The sequence below is a fragment of the Rhinichthys klamathensis genome, unplaced genomic scaffold (assembly GCF_029890125.1).
Source record: "Rhinichthys klamathensis goyatoka isolate OS25496 unplaced genomic scaffold, OSU_Roscu_1.1 h1tg000201l_1, whole genome shotgun sequence".
NCBI classification, from domain to species: Eukaryota; Metazoa; Chordata; class Actinopteri; order Cypriniformes; family Leuciscidae; genus Rhinichthys; species Rhinichthys klamathensis.
Genome location: NW_026606727.1, coordinates 263,623 through 280,627, shown reverse-complemented (window position 1 = coordinate 280,627; position 17,005 = coordinate 263,623). Strand labels below are relative to the sequence as shown.

Below are 17,005 nucleotides of genomic sequence, written 5' to 3'. Positions count from 1 at the left end.
TTATGGTGATCACAAAACCCTCATTGGGAATGCCATGTCTTTTAAACAGTCCTTTCCTCTCATTTTATTAAAGAACATGCATGTTTTATATGAACAGGATTCAGTAGAGTATTCCTTTATCCTGACAAGGAATTTACTCGCTGCTCACGTTCTGTTCAAGATCCGAGGAATTTTGCTTTGGAATCGAAACGTTCGCCTTCATAAGCTCCCAGTAAAACACGCAATATTTCACTCTCTTTTATCATCGTTTGGCTTTTGAGGGTTTTTCCTTGGACATGTGTTTACTTTTCGCCGAGAATAATCTACTTTTGCACAGGATGTGCGAATAGCCTAAGTCTCTCAGAAAAGGTAGAGGAAGGATTTAGCATCTCTCGACTATGCTATATCTTTGTGTTTTCGAGCAACTTTATAAGCGTTAACACTCAGAAAAGCTCATCTTTTATTTATTGTTTAAATACAGAAAACGGTATTTAGCTTTTTTTTTCAGTCAGTAGCCTATATTTGTGAGTCAAGGATGCTGTCACTCAGCTGTCAGATAACCATAGGCTATGTGAATGATGTGCAATGATGATGTTGTTCAGAAATGTATAGAGAAGACTCTTTTTGAATACAACCTAGGCTATGCTATTTCATAGGCACATATAGGCTACAACAGCAACAGTAAAGTTTATTTTCTTTCTATAATTTAAGCTCGCTTTACAACACAAAAACAAAGGCGCCAATGCCGAAATCAGCAGTCTAAAAAAGAAAAGATAAAAAGATAAGACCGCGGTTATGAGAAAAAAGTAGACGGCTATACTTGAGAACGATCACTATGGTCAGCAATGAGAACAAGTAGCCTACCTAAACAAAACAATGATATTTTAGGAAATGTAGGTTGGCGCTGAACCGATTATTGTTGGCGATATCTTCAGACACAACATTTCTGGTTTTAGTTTATGATCTGCCTGGCTGGCGCTTAATTTGTCAGCCTCGCGCATTAATAATGAGCTAAATCTGTGCCTCGTCTTTGTTACACTCAGTGGCTCAATTTAAAATTTCCTCAAAAAATGAAAACCCAGCAGTTTTAAAACTTGGTTTCATTTGCTTTGCTTTTTTTCAAATCGTTTGAATTGAAATGATTGAGTTTGGTGTAAATGATGTAATGTTCAACACTATTCTCTTTACGAACCGGAGAGCAGGTGTACAAAATATAGACTGTATTGCTGGTCAAAAACGGTAGGGGGAAGTGTCGAGTCTTGCAGCCAAAGCAAGGCTGCTGTGATATTACACAAACGCCGATGCTGGAGAAGGAAAATCACCTGTTGGCCTGGCGCAATTTAAATCAGGGCGGCTAAATTCTGGAGATCTACTTTCCTTCGGAGATTTAACTGCAATCAAACATACCTGAAGCAACCAATCACAGTCTTTTGGTTAACAACAACAACAACTTTGTTGAAAACGCTGTAGGCCTACTGTAATGAAAAGCATATGATTATGAAGCAAATCTGCTCCAATCCTTAGATTTAACATTGTTGGCTAAGTAGGAATAAATGATAGATGCATTTGATGTTCTTTTAAGCTAAAATCAAAGAGCTTTTATAGATAAAGATATGCAAGCTCACGTGCTCTCCTAGGACAACAAGGTTTGATACCTGACTGATCATCCTGCAGCACATTAGTTTAGAAAATGCTTCAATACCCTGTTACTGGGCTTAAATGGAATATCATAATTGATCCAGTGGCCCGTTGCATAAACTGCTAAGACTAGGCTTACAAGTTAGTAACCATATATGTTTCTAGAATGTATTTTTTTTATACAAATAGATAGGGGAGACCGGGGATGGTTGTAACACGGGTCAGTTGTAACAATTCCAATCTGTCCAATCAGAAACTAGTTACAAATCACCTGATTCACTTAGCACATGCTCAGTTTAGTTCTTATTCCACATGAGATAAAGTAGAGCCCAGTGGCAGACACACCAAATGTTAGAGTGGAAAAAACAATTTTGAGGTAAGAAAGTTACCTTTTTTACTTTTTTTGTTTTTGTTATGGGAATTTCTGCTTTGAAGTTAATCTCATCAAACTTGTATTATGTTTATTGTGTGTCTGTGTAGATATTTTCCATGCAAGTTGTCAGTGCTAATGTTTTGCCTGTTAGCTGTAAGGTGAGCTAGTTCATGGCTACATGACTCTGGGTTAGTTGTAACAACAAGACTCTGGGTTAGTTGTAACACACACACGCGCGCACACACACGCACACACACGCACACACACACACACACACATACACACACACACACACACACACAATGTTCAAGTGTTCAATTTTATTATGGCCAATACTAACACTGGCAGTAACAAACATGCTTACAAACAAACAATGTTTGTGTTCAAGTTCAATTTATAATGGTCAATTACTATGACTGAGAGTGACAAACACACTGAGACTAAGAGTGACACACACATCAGTTATATTGAAAAGTCAGTGTTGAATAAAAACCTTTCAAAATAATTTTTTTGTCAAAATCTTTATTTCATTATGTTACATATCACCCCGGTGTAGTGTTGTCACGATACCAAAATTATTGTTTCGATACCGATACCAAGTCAAGAATTGCGATTTCGATACTTTTTCGATACTTTTCCTGAAAAGGGAGAAACACTCTCAAATATCATTGCTGTGCTTTATTTTAAAACTGGGACAACACACCAATCATAACACACTAATAAATGAACATTTGAACAGCAGATAGGCTATAATAACCATTTGAACAAAATATGAAATATGAAAAATATAAAAAATAAATTAGAGCAATGACATTCAAGGTAAAAAAATAAATAAATTTAGCAGCATTATCTCAGTTGTCATAAGAAACATAAGATTTTATCAATATCAATGCCACTGACGATTCTGCTTATCGATCCGATTCTTTAACGATTCTCTTATCGATTCATGATAGCAGTGTGTGGAAAAAAGTAGTCTTATGCTTTTTCGGGGGGAAAAAACAAGTGTTTTTATTTGTTTTATGTAATTTATGTAATAAATGAAACCTTATTACAAAGTGTTAACGATTAGTTATACACCGATTCAGACAGATCAGTTGTTTTAACCATTCATTAAAACGAATCGGTTCAAATGAGTCATTAGTTCGCGAATTGGACGTGTCATTATCGGACGTGTGCGCGTTGTGTGATTATCCAGGCGGTTACATCCCACTGTCATCACAGAAAACATTTCATGACTGGATAGTTTTTTTCGTTTATTTAAAGTGTGGTTTATGTCAGCTGAATGTGCGGAACGATTCAGAGAAGATAAGGCAACGTATTTTACCACAATTTACACCCAGCGGTAATAAAAACAAAAAAAAACAAAAAAAAAACTCCGAATGCTCCACATGAAACTTTAGTCTCCCGACCTTACCATCGTGTCGAATTATTTTGATTAATATGTGCGAGGGAGAGAGAGAGAGCAAGACAGCGCTTAGTTTTGAGACGGTGAAGCCTTGTTTATACTTTCGCCTGGCTCCGCAGAGAGAGAGAGAGAGAGTGCGCGCGCGCGACCGGGGCTCTCTCTCTCTCTCTCTGCTCGTTCAGTTCACGAGCCCTGTCACACGCGCATGAGGAGAAAAACACAGACGTCCATAGGGAGGGACTGGAAGCGTGCGTTGCACACACCAACATGCAATACTCTCTTACAAATCTGGAACGCGGTCATTCTTAGAAGTATCGATACTAATAAATTTAGGTATCGTGAAGTTTTTAATTTCCGAGTATCGCGATACTTTTGAAGTATCGGTGCACCGTGCAACACTACCCCGGTGGATATCATAATGTTACATCTCACCCCAGGGTATGTTACAACTAACCCAGCCTATGGGGTGAATTGTAACATTTCACTCCTCGTGTTTGAAACTAAACCATGCATTTTCTTTTTGTGTTGCAAAGATAATAGCTATGTCATTTAATAGCAGACACTTGTAACTAGTTTGGATCACATTTTGAACACACTGACTTCAAAGTACTACCAGATATAGAGAGAAAGGTCAAAATTGTTACAACCATCCCCGGTCTCCCCTATTATAGACTGTTCATCATTTTATAACCTAGATTGGTCTAATTTGATAAAGAAAAGTAAGTCTGATTACCCCTAACTAACTGCTAGTTGGTCAAATTAGTTCTTAAAGGGATAGTTCACCCAAAAATTTAAATTCTGTCATGAATTACTCACCCTCATGTTGTTCCAAACCCGTAAGACTTTCGTTCATCTTCGGAACACAAATGAAGATCTTCTTGATGAAATCTGAGAGCTTTATCTCCCTCCATTGGCAGCTGCGCAAGTTACGCAACTACCACTTTGACGCTTCAAAAAGTTCATAAAGAGATTGTAAAACGAATCCATAAGAATTAAATGTTCCTGATGAGACACAACCACTTTATATGATGAACAGATTTAATTTAGGCTTTTATTCACATATACACTTTCATCAACTCACACATCAGTTGTGGTTAACAGAAGCTCAAGCATGTTCGCTTGACGTTCGAGAAACAACAAGGTTCATCTTCTGTTATGCAGCACGTTGAACTTCTGTTTTTGTTTGCTGATCAGTGTTAATATGTGAATAAAAGCATAAATTAAATCTGTTCATCATATAAATAGATCAAGTCTCTTTATGAACTTTTTGAAGCGTCAAAGTGTCAGTTGCATAAGCTGTCTATGGAGGGACGGAAAGATCTCAGATTTAAATAAAAAGATCTTCATTCATGTTCCTAAGATGAACGAATGTTTTATGGGTTTAGAACGACATGAGGGTGAGTAATTAATGACAGATTTTTTTGGTGAACTAACTTGTTTATGCAACTTTCCCCTGGTATAGTATTCCCTAAAAAATACCCTTTTCATCCTTGATTGTGGTGTAAAAAAAAATCATATGATATTTCTCAATTATTATAACTTGAGACACCATTGTCTCTTATTTAAACTGGTCTGGTTTAGTATGTTTAGCTTGACTATCCTTAGGGGGGGGGGGGGGGAATTCAGAGATATATTTACCCAAACTTACTCATTCTAGTCAAGTACCGTCTGTCCACTTATTCTACCTAAACACCACTCACCGCAATGTTTACATGGATGTCTCTTGGAAAAGGATGTCTCTTGGTCTCTAGGACCATTAATGATGCTTCTTTCTTCTTGGGTTCTTGATAATGATTTCTATAGGATCAGACTATGTTTTCAACATCAATTTCGAGAGAAAACCTCAAGGGTGCCCTTATAGTCATAGTATGACTCATTCGAGGGGTCGGACACTCCACAGTAGATTGTCATCATTCATATGATGAAGGAAGTCTGGAGCTATTGTATTTGTCTACGTGTGCTTGAGGCGGCTTGTGAACGTCTCTCTTAACCAAAGAGTCTGTTTGTTTGCCGGTCCACTAAAGGCTTTTGTGTATGACTATTAATATTCATACAGCTCCCCCCCTCCCACCACTACCACATGTGCCAGTCGATTCATGTGTTTTCATAGTGCATGAGGCCTCTCTTTTCAAATGTAAAGTAGGTTTTCATGTGTAATGATCTTATGAGATCCCTTGTCAGTTTGAAAGTAAAGAAGTAGTAGCCTTATCTGGACATCGGTTACATGCATCCGTAGTGAGTGACATGCATAGTAACGAGACCTGAAAAATGGAAGGAAATCTGATCATTTGCATTTGATATCAGCATAAATAATTTTAGCTCTTGTGAATTGATGACTTGGTAGCCCTTATCAAAGTTTTAGCGGTGCATACATAAGATGTGCCATGTGAATTATTTCTGATGCGGAATCATCATCTGAGAGGGGACCGTGTGGATAAAAGTTTAATGGGAAAGAACTTGATCTGACTGGCAGTAGATATGACTGCATGGAATAGAGTGTCAATGTCAAGTCAAGTGTACTTCTGCCTTGTTTTAGGGTTAGTTAGTTGAGCTTAAAGCGAAAGATCACCCAAAAATTTAAATTATGTCATCTTTTACTCACCCTCATTTCGTTCCAAAACTGTATGACTTTCTTTCTTCTGTGGAACATAAAAGAAGATAATTGGGGATTTTTTTTCCCCCATACAATGGAAGTCAATGGACACCGAAACGTTGGTTACCAACAATCTTCAAAATACCTTTTGTGTTCAGTAGGAGTATTAAAATCACAGTTTTGGAATGTCATGAGGGTGAGTAATGATGACAGGATAAGGGTTAATATAGAGGTTTAAAGCTACATGTATTATGTTCCCTCTGAAAAGCTGTTAGCGGTTTCTTCATGATACAGTTCTTCAAAATACAGTTTTAAACCTTCTTTAATCTCTGTAGAAGCATTTTTTCTAGCAGTTCTTCATTTTGAATATTAGATCTTCTCAAGACAGAATTCATCTTGCTGAATTATCCTAATGATATCTTCCATAAGAGCCGGTCTGCTAATATGTTCCAGCTAAAGTGCGTGTGTGCGCTGTGCCTGAGGCATTCATGAGTCGATATCATTCAGGTTCTTCAAACCCTCGCTATTGTCAATTTTTAGCTTTTGAGGGAAATGGCATGTTTGGTAGACTGATTTTTATTTCACACTCAAACTCACCTTTTGTATGCACACTGCTGTGTTTCAAAGCACCTTAGAAGGGTGTAGGTAACCGCTGATATAGATTGACACTTTCTGACCTGACACATTGCTTGAGACTTTTTTAAACCATATTTAAAGGAAGGTTTCTAATAGGCACTTCTTAGTGCTGTAAGTAGCCATTGTGAAACTTTCCGTTCACACAGAACACAATTAATTGTATTTTAATCTTGATCACGATTCTCTTCATTAATTTAGCATAATCATCTGTGATATTGTCCCACTGGCAACCCTCTAAAATGCAAGTAAATCACTGCAACCAAATTTCATGCTAGCCGACTAAAAATGTCTTTAATTAAATAAATTGTATGATTTTACTCACCTGTGATTGAGTTAGAGGCAAAAAATACGTTTAGTGCAAATATAATTTCATTTCCTGCTGAACTTAAGCACCGTCGCTTGGCTGAGAGCGCCCTCTGTTGCTTTCTCTCTCACTCTCTCACTCTACATAAGAGAAACAGAAAGGCTTACACATGCCATGTGAAGAGAATTAACACGCTAGATCTAAATGCAGGGCTCGACAATAAGGACTGCCCGATGGCCAAGAGTTGACTGAACTGTCACGGTCTCGATCGATCATTTGCATGCATTTTTCTTTACATTTGCATGCATTTTTAAGCCTTAGCAATTTATAAATTCAAGCGCAAGAAGACGCAAAAGAGAACTTGTTTCAGTACTCGCGCACACATTCGAAGCACACGCCCAGAAAGCCATGTCTGACAATGTGTGAATACTAAATTGAGTTGTCTTTCACCTCTTGCACTTGTATGAACAATTTTACTCAAAAATTATGTCAGTCGAAATGCCAGTCTTGGCAAGTATTATAATAAACAGTCGTTATGTCTTAAGTGAACTTAAACAGTCGAGAAAAACAACACGTGTTGTGTAACAGTATCAGTATTTTGAATCCGTGCATTGTCTTAAAGTGATTTTAATGTTAATCAAACAACAAAAGACTCACTGCAAAAAATCACTCACTGCTCTTGACTGAATAACTTTTATAATTTTAATAGGGATTCAACTATATTTAATTTATACAGTGAAGACTATTCATTGTTATTTTACATTTGATTATTTTATAAAATTTCTGTACCTAATCTGTATTTAACTACTGTTAGGTCTACCTGAAAATCCTGAAAAGCACTGTTTATTTAATTTGTATCATTGTTCTTGCATTCCATGGAAAATCTTAGCCTGGTCCTACCAGACTCTCGTACATTTCATTTGTACAGAGAGTCTGGCCACTCCCCATTGACAAGCGTTAACTTCCTTGAAGGCGGGTACTCTGTTGAAGTTTAAAACTATTGGATCTGCCATAAACAATCGCTAACGTTTGGTCGTGACGTATGTCTTTTCCCGAACCCCGTGGGGAGGAGGGCTAACAAAACATCAATTAAACATCATGGCCTCCAACAAAACTCAGCAAAGATTGTTCTTGCTCCGGCTTTAACTTCTGGATATTCGGCAGCGTTGCCACAACGGACCGAATGACTTTGCTCGCATCTTTGTCCGCCGCCATTACTGAACTACAACTCAAACTAGCGCACGACCTCAACGTCATCGTTCTCAGCCACTCCCTCTGTTTGCTGATTGGACCGGTAAAAAATTGCCCGGAGAAAACCCGCGAATATACCGCTAACCCAGACGACTTTCTGAAGGAAAATGAAAATTGAGCGGAAGTACATAGGAGGGCGGAGCCAGGCTAGGAAAATCTAGCAAGTAAAACAACTCGAGCTTCACTGTCCACAGAGGGTTGACTGGTTATACCGTATGTCAAATGAAAAAACGTTTTCAGGATATCTCCGTTTTCTTGCATTGATAATTGCAGTTTTAATTCCCCAATCAGATACATTTTTCATGCATTGTTTTACTTAATCTTCCTAACTTGGAAACCATGCACATGTGTTCTTTCTTTATTAATTGATTACTCCTTATACAGTGAAAAACTGTAAATGGTTTAACATTGCATTATATTTAATTTTACTGTAAAATACTGTAAAAACTTTAAATTACAATATAATTTACAGTGAAAAACAGTAGGCTACAAGATATTCCTATAATTCCTATAAGTCCCTGGGGGACACATCTCATGATTTTATTTAGTATAAATAAATACATTTCTTCTTATTTTTGTCATTAGTAATGTACATTAGGGTGTTTTGTTACATTTTCTGTTATGTACTTAATGTTTATTGCATTATTTTGTTTCAACACAAAAGTGCTAACTTAACTATTCAAAGAATTATCAGGCGGAAATGCAACATATCCTGAACCCATGGTGTCGTTGGTTTTGAAAGAGGAAACTTAGCTTATGGTGTTCTCAGGCCGTCTCTGAAAGGGAATAAAGGTTTTTGAGATGTTCTCCATTTTGATGCTGTGATTGGTGTGAATTGTTGCTTTTCATGAATTGCTTCATTATTATTCTTGCTATCAAGGGGTGGAACAGAAGGAGTTTGGTGGCCCTTGGCCACTTCTTAAGAATATTGTAGGAACGCCCTGCTATCTTTTGTTTGCAGAGGGAGGAGGGATGATGGGGTGTGTTGAATTAAGTGTATTCCCCAAACAATTCAACTGGGTCTCAACTGGAAAAACAAATCGTGGTGCTGGATTATCGTCTTGGTCTGTTCACTTCTGATAAACCCCGGTCAGATATTGTTTTCAAATGTGCAACTGTCCATAGCGCAACCCTTCTGAATGTCAGAAAGCTGGTGTGGACGGATGGCTGTGCACTACTCAGTCTGTGAAATGTGATCTGTGATACGGCTGAGCTGCTCGCTGTCTGCAGTCCTAATTAATACTTGATGTGATTGAAGGCGCTCAATTTGTCTGGAGTCTTATCTTGTCAATGCGTTTGTTGTTGGGTTTTTTTTTGCAGAATGTCTTGCAGACAGACGGCAGCTGAAATGCAACAAACAATTAAGCCTTGGAACTGACAATTATGTCTTATGTTGTCATGGAGATGTTTTTACACAAATCAAGCGAGACGCATTGCTCACTCTTGTGGGTTCTAATTAAACGAACGCTATACTTCCTTAATCACACCTTTTTGGCAATTGAGAAATCGTGTCCCTTAGCAGGCTGAAGTTTTCTCTTAAGAGTTTCCGTCAGCTCCCGAAGCCAGTCAGACGAGTGGTGAAATGTCTTCAATAAATGGAAAGCGTATCTAGATGCAAATGCTTCCAGTTGGAGAACTCAAGTTATTTGTTTGTCGTTTGTCATGGTGAATGGTGGATTGTCATTTTAATATTTGTAAAGCTGGTTTTCTCCGCCCCGCTGTCAAGGGAGGGATGCAGTTGTATGTAAGCGGACGTGAAGGCATGCATCTTTTCTTTGGCATTGTTCGGTCCAAGGAGGCTTCAATGAGGAGACGGGGAAAAGGGTAGAGACCAAAATGCTCCCACAGTTGATTTGCCCATTGTGGGGGAGGAACACTATTCCCATTGATGGTGTTGTTGGTGAAGCCCCCAAAAGCTGGAGAAAGGGGGCCCATTCAGTGCAATGGGTGACCCTGCACAACTATGGGAGATGGGTGTTAGTGCTTTTGTGGAGCACGGTGGGAACATTGTCCCCATTCTAGTGATTTAATACCCCAGGTCTGAGGTACTTTGCTATCTCCCTTGAAATGTTCGTGTTCTGTCCTATATCTTTTTCACAAGGTAAAATGTCTAATTATAATACCACTCATTTCTTTCTGTTGGAAAAAGGTGAATGAGCTATTTGCAGTCAAATGATCGGTGTTACGGATATGGAAGCCTGTTTCTGAATCAGAGTAAAAATAAAACCAATAACTGTGAGAGAAAGTTTAAAATTAGAAATAAAAGGCAGTTATAAAGTCGTTTACTTATAAGGAGTTCTACTATAGCTTAAAAGGGTTAGTTCACCCAAAAATGAAAATTATGTCATTAATAATGACTCACCCTCATGTCGTTCCAAGGCCGTAAGACCTCCGTTCATCTTCGGAACACAGTTTAAGATATTTTAGATTTAGTCCGAGAGTTTTCTGTCCCTCCATTGAAAATGTATGTACGGTATACTGTCCTTCTCCAGAAAGGAAATAAAGACATCATCAAAGTAGTCCATTTGACATCAGTGGGTTAGTTAGAATGTTTTGAAGCATCGAAAATACATTTTGGTCCAAAAATAACAAAAACTACGACTTTATTCAGCATTGTATTGTCTTCCGGTTCTGTTGTCAAGCCGCGTTCAGTGACGCTGATGACGTAAGACGCTGCTGACGTGTTATCTGGTGCGCCCGAGCTTCGTTTACACCCTGAGGGAGACGCACGCTGTAAACAAAACAATCTTCGCAAACATGTCTGAGGATTTCGACACAGAGTAAGACTTGCATTTTTTTGCCCAGCCATATTTATTTGAACCGAATACACGGACGCACCAGATAACACGTCTTACGTCACCAGCGTCACTGAACGCGGATTGACAACAGAACCGGAAGACAATACAATGCTGAATAAAGTCGTAGTTTTTGTTATTTTTGGACCAAAATGTATTTTCGATGCTTCAAAACATTCTAACTAACCCACTGATGTCACATGGACTACTTTGATGATGTCTTTATTTCCTTTCTGGAGAAGGACAGTATACCATACATACATTTTCAATGGAGGGACAGAAAACTCTCGGACTAAATCTAAAATATCTTAAACTGTGTTCCGAAGATGAACGGAGGTCTTACGGGATTAGAACGACATGAGGGTGAGTCATTAATGACATAATTTTCATTTTTGCTTAAATTATGAGTTGCTGAATTTTAAAATAAAATTTCAAGTTCAATACAAGCAAAGATTGCTTTAAATGACTCAAAATATCAGTCAATCTTTAATCCAGTGTTTGCACACCTGATTTTTTTTTATCACAACCTCTAACAGAGAAATCAATTTCATTCAGCTCAATAAAAAGATGGGTTATTATTTAGTTTGACAATTCTTTCTTTCATCCTTTGGCTGACAGTCATTTTCAGAAGTGTATAAACTCTGATATTGAATTTTGATAGGTAATTCGAAAAAGGCACAAAAGCCCGGCACATTTCCAAAATGTAGATGTGAATGGAATACCTTTCAGATCCAGAATGACAAACCATGTAAACTTTGGCTGTAAAATGAGATATTAATTGCCTTTTGCTTTCAGCCACTTTTGAATACAGCAAGACGAATGAACAAAAGGCCTCTGAATGGGGAAAAAAAAGCCACCAGAGTCACTTATCAGGTGCATTCAAGATTCATGCCGTGGATTGAGCCTCTTATCTCTCTGACCTGAAGTGATCTTCCTCTTGGGGCCTTGCCTTTCTTCCAGATGTTGATCCAATATGTCTTACATCCCATAAAAGTCTATAAATTGCCCCCATGAGGGAAAAACGATAAGATCAGACTAGGTTTCCATAGCCGTGGGAAAAGTGATACATATTTGGCATTCAATTAATTCAAGAAGTGTTTAAGCATACCACAGATTTAAAAAGCTAGACCTATCAGGTAAGTTCGTACCTAAAATACTGCATTGTAAGTGTACATTTATGTTTTAGCTGTAACATTGGCCTCCAACTTTGTCAATTCAATAGTACTTTTTTTTTTTGAGTACCAAGAACAATTTTTCTGGTCTTGCCTGTATGTAGTGTGGTTGGTTGCTGTTTCTATAGCGATAAGGAGTAGCTCTTGGTTAGGGCACGAAGGTCTGTCTCAAACACATCGATAGACTGAACCCTGTTTGACAGTGATTAATGTCCAGTCCAGGTCAACAGAACATTCAGGGACCGCCCCGTCTCCATGAGCAATGCTAATCCCATCCTGCACTCATCATTGACTAAACAAGTTTGCATGCAGATTTATGACCAATACCGATGAGTTAAATGTATGGGGAATCTGAGGGCTTGGCTTTTGCTGCTAGTTTGTTGGAAATTACATAGAGGAAGAACGCTCAGTGGTGTAGGTTGACATGTTATTTTATGAACATGGCTTTTCATTATCTGTAACAAGCACTAGCATACTACTCATAATATGTCTGCTGTATAGTGTGTGTACTGTGCAAAGGAGGGAAAAAACAATCATTCAAGTCAGTTACTTGAATTTGAGAACCATATCAGTAATTTAGAAATGAATTATGCTTGTTTTGTGAACTGAATCATTCAGAGGGGTTATGTGAATGAACTGAATCAATTGATTCATTGGAAAGATTGAATCCAAAAGCCTGTGATTCTGTAGTTATGATCTCTCTTTTTGTAGGACGAGAAGTGGTTACCACTCAACCAGATCTGATGCAAATCATTTTTCTTGTGAAATTAATTACAATTATGGGCAATGCGGGCAAATGACTCAAGAGCCTGTCCCCACTTCCAACTTCCAAGTTTGTGTCCTTGTAGGGTAATGAGTAATGTCAGGATCTTAATATTACTGGGATGGTTTTCTGCTAAATGGCTTTTCTTAATTCACTTGAGATAACCTGTAATGGAGATTTCAGTGCAAAATCTTTAAACATAGATGGATGACTTTGTCCTTGTACTATTCGTCAAGAACAGCTCACAGTGGTTCTCAGACATTTGTCTTATTTTCGTTTGACCCATATGAAAATTCCTTCAGTTGTCTTATCTTTGTACAGCTTTCAGTTTGCTTCATAGAATCATGTTTCATACAGTATAATGTTTCATATGCTATAATTATTGTAGGCTGTAGGGGTGTGCAGTGAAGCCATTGTCTGTGTATATATCTGTTGAAATGACGAAATTATATACGTATAATGATGCCAGCTCAATAGCCAGCTTTTAATTTGTTTTTCCCTTTTATAATTTCCATATAAAATACCTTGTATAATTTATTAAATAATTTCAGTTTTTTATAACCTTTATGTAAAACAAAGCTAAAAAACATTAATAAGATATGGGGTGAAATGTGGCCATCCAATCTGAATTCTGAACTTGAAATTACACTGCTTTCATAAAGGTCACACGATAGTCATAATGGCTTCACATAATCACCATTGCATTAATTTCAGATTTGTTCCTTAAAAATATCTCTTTGTCAGTGTGCTTGTTGGATAATCAGCCCAACCATTATTTTTTCTATTATTTTGCAAGTCATTATTTTGAAGTCATTATCCATACTTTCTGAATAACGTATTCAGCTTCAGGCACATCCCTAGTGTGCAGTAGTCTGAACATAGCTAATGTCAAAACGATAGTGGTAAATGGATAGACAGATGGAAAGCTAGTGACAAGCGAACTTGTCACTGTAGTGTTTTAGGATTTGTACTTCCTTTATAGTTAAGTTTCCTGACAAATTTCATTTATAAAGCTTTTATAGCTCACTGAATTTCAACCTACTCGCTGTGATACCCTGACTTTCTTCATTCCTTAAAGGAGAACTCCGGCGCAAAATGAACCTTTGGTCTAATTACACATTGTTACCTAGTCAACCGTTATCTGAGATTTGTTTTCATGATTATCGAATGTAAATAGTTTTATCTCTAAAAACAGTTTAGCCTATAAAGCTAGTATAACGCTAGTATATTGGGCATAGTGTAATGACAGATAAAAATCGCTTGTTAATACCACTAACAAGGCTCAAAATAGCCCCACACTAACACGGTAGCATAATGAGGGTCCCTACCTTCAAACCGAAGCATTGAGAACTTTGTCAGTGTCCAGACAGTTTAATAAGAAGATATTTTAAACATACAGTCAACTTCGCGTATACAGACAGGAGCCATCTTTGAAATACAGTTTTTACCAGTCGATCTACGAACGCCGATCCAAGTGCGCTGGTGAGAATGTGAACGAGCTATAAGTTGTGATAAGGTGAGCGCGAACAGCAGGCTTGGATCGGCGTTCGTAGATCGACTGGTAAAGACTGTATTTCAAAGATGGCTCCTGCCTGTATACGCGAAGTTGACTGTATGTTTAAAATATCTTCTTATTAAACTGTCTGGACACTGACAAAGTTCTCAATGCTTCGGTTTGAAGGTAGGGACCCTCATTATGCTACCGTGTTAGTGTGGGGCTATTTTGAGCCTTGTTAGTGGTATTAACAAGCGATTTTTATTTGTCATTACACTATGCCCAATATACTAGAGTTATACTAGCTTTATAGGCTAAACTGTTTTTAGAGATAAAACTATTTACATTCGATAATCATGAAAACAAATCTCAGATAACGGTTGACTAGGTAACAATGTGTAATTAGACCAAAGGTTCATTTTGCGCCGGAGTTCTCCTTTAAGCCAGGGAAGATGACATGCACAGGAATACATCCTAGGAAAGAAGTGCCACATAGCACACTTGTGTAAATCAGGCTAGCAAAATGTTTGATGTTTTCAAGTAAATATACCTCCTTATAGACCTCCCCTTCTAACAGTAGAGTGCTAGGTGTTGGACAGGGGCCCCATTGAAAGCTTCCCCAGAGGTGAGTTTTTAAAAGTTTAGAGGTTTTAAAGGGGGATACGGTCCTGGATGCCAACACACTCTGAAGTACAAAGGTGCTCATGGAGGTGGATAGAGGACCCTCTGGAAGAGCAATGGATAACTGGTTCAGTCGATCAGTGAATCCAGGCAATATGTCCCTAGAGTACATAATGCAACCCCCCAAAAATCAATATGGTGAGTGTAAATAATGCATAGGATCTTCAGAGTCATCTTGGTATTGGGTTTTTCTTTGTGGTTTAAAGGAAATCCAGCAAATGCACATGAAAAGATTTTCTTTTATTTCACCATCTGAACTTACTTTTTGAGATCAGACGTACCTTATCTGTCTGGCACGATTGTATTGGCCTCATTGATCAATGTGAGTTGCATGTTATTCAGATCACCAATAGATACCATTGAGCTGCTTACGTAATCAATCCCCTATCTTTCTCTAGCCTTCAAATACTATGGATATATATACACGTTTAGATTCATAAACTGAGAATGATAGAAGTTTGCATGTGCTTCTGAACCCGAACCCAAAATCTAACCCTAAATCCAACACAGTACCACATTTTTTAGCACACAAAATTGCTTTTTAAAATCAGAAATGTAATATTACCATTTACTGCATTGGCCCAACCATTTTTTTCTTTTTTTTTTTCTTTAAATGGTTCCATGCTTGGAGTTGTACAGAAATCATTGTAGTGTGTTTGTCCACCTTGCTGGTAAACCCATATATAAAGGAACACAACAGAAATCTGTCATCTCTGTTACTCAAGTTACTCTTAGAGGAATATTTAAAAAAATATATATATATATTTACTGGAATTTTAAAAGGCAGATTAAGCAAAATCACCCGTAGTGTACCTGTAGTTTGGATTGTATTGTATTTTACCTAGTGGAGTTTTGTTCATGTCATTCCAATCCAAACCTGTATGGCTTTCTTTCTTCTGTGGAGCAAAAGAAGATATTTTGAAGAACATGGGAACCAAGTATCATTGGACCTCACCCCACTGACTTTCAATGTTAAAATAAAATAAAAAAATTTTTAAGATGTGCGTTATCTTTGATGTTCCACAGAAGCAAGTTAAACAAGTTTGAAACAACATGAGGCTGAGGAAATAATGAGTTTTCATTTTTGAGTGAACTAGCCCTTTAACTATGCATGATTATGTGCAGTGGTGCACATAACTTTTTTTGGTCTGGTTCTCAAGGGAGCACCTGGAGATGCTGCTTGGTACTCACACTTTACGCGGTTCACTTATCCTACAAGCTGTCGTCATCACTTTCCTCCTGACTGCTCTCCTGACTATCTTCTTTTCTCTCGAACATGGTAGATGATGATGATGTTTTATTTTAACATTAATGACACAGACAACAGCAGGACTATTAGGCTGCTGTCACTTTAAAACCGAATGCAAGGACAGAACTGACATGCATCGGGTTTCTTTCTCAACTGTTCACTTATGACATAAGACAAAACTTGCCAAGACAAGTATTTTGACATAATTTTGTGTATATGTTAGCCTGGGAAAACCTAGACAACTTCCGGCAAATTTAGATTTGCTCTGAAAGTTAGTCTGGCAAAGAGCTCATTCAAGCCCATTTCCAATCCGTCGAAATCGAGGCACCAATCAGAAACGTTGGGGCGGGCTTTACACGATGACGACAGCGCTGGGATTTTGGAGCAGATTTTGTAGCCTACATTACAAAGATGGATGCCGCCGTCGAACATCACTCGTTCGAATCAGCTATCGCGTCTGTTTTAAGCGATTTGAACGTTTCCCTTTTGTTAAAAACCGAGCAAAGAACAACACTCGGAGATGTTTCTCTGCTGCTCTGCATACGTCATCTCCTTCATCGCTCTGATTGGTTTTAGGTCCATCCACGACGTCCGTTGGTGACGCCCCTCTGGAAATGATTTGTCTATGACGCTTTGACAGACCATAACTCAGTTACAACTGAGAATGGTCT

At 38.0% G+C, this 17,005-nt stretch overlaps 1 protein-coding gene across 5 annotated transcripts in view; it reads left to right on the top strand.

The window, feature by feature from the left end:
- Positions 1–17,005, top strand: part of sema5ba (sema domain, seven thrombospondin repeats (type 1 and type 1-like), transmembrane domain (TM) and short cytoplasmic domain, (semaphorin) 5Ba) — a 158,505-nt gene that overhangs the window by 583 nt on the left and 140,917 nt on the right. The gene's annotated exons all lie outside the window — the stretch shown is intronic.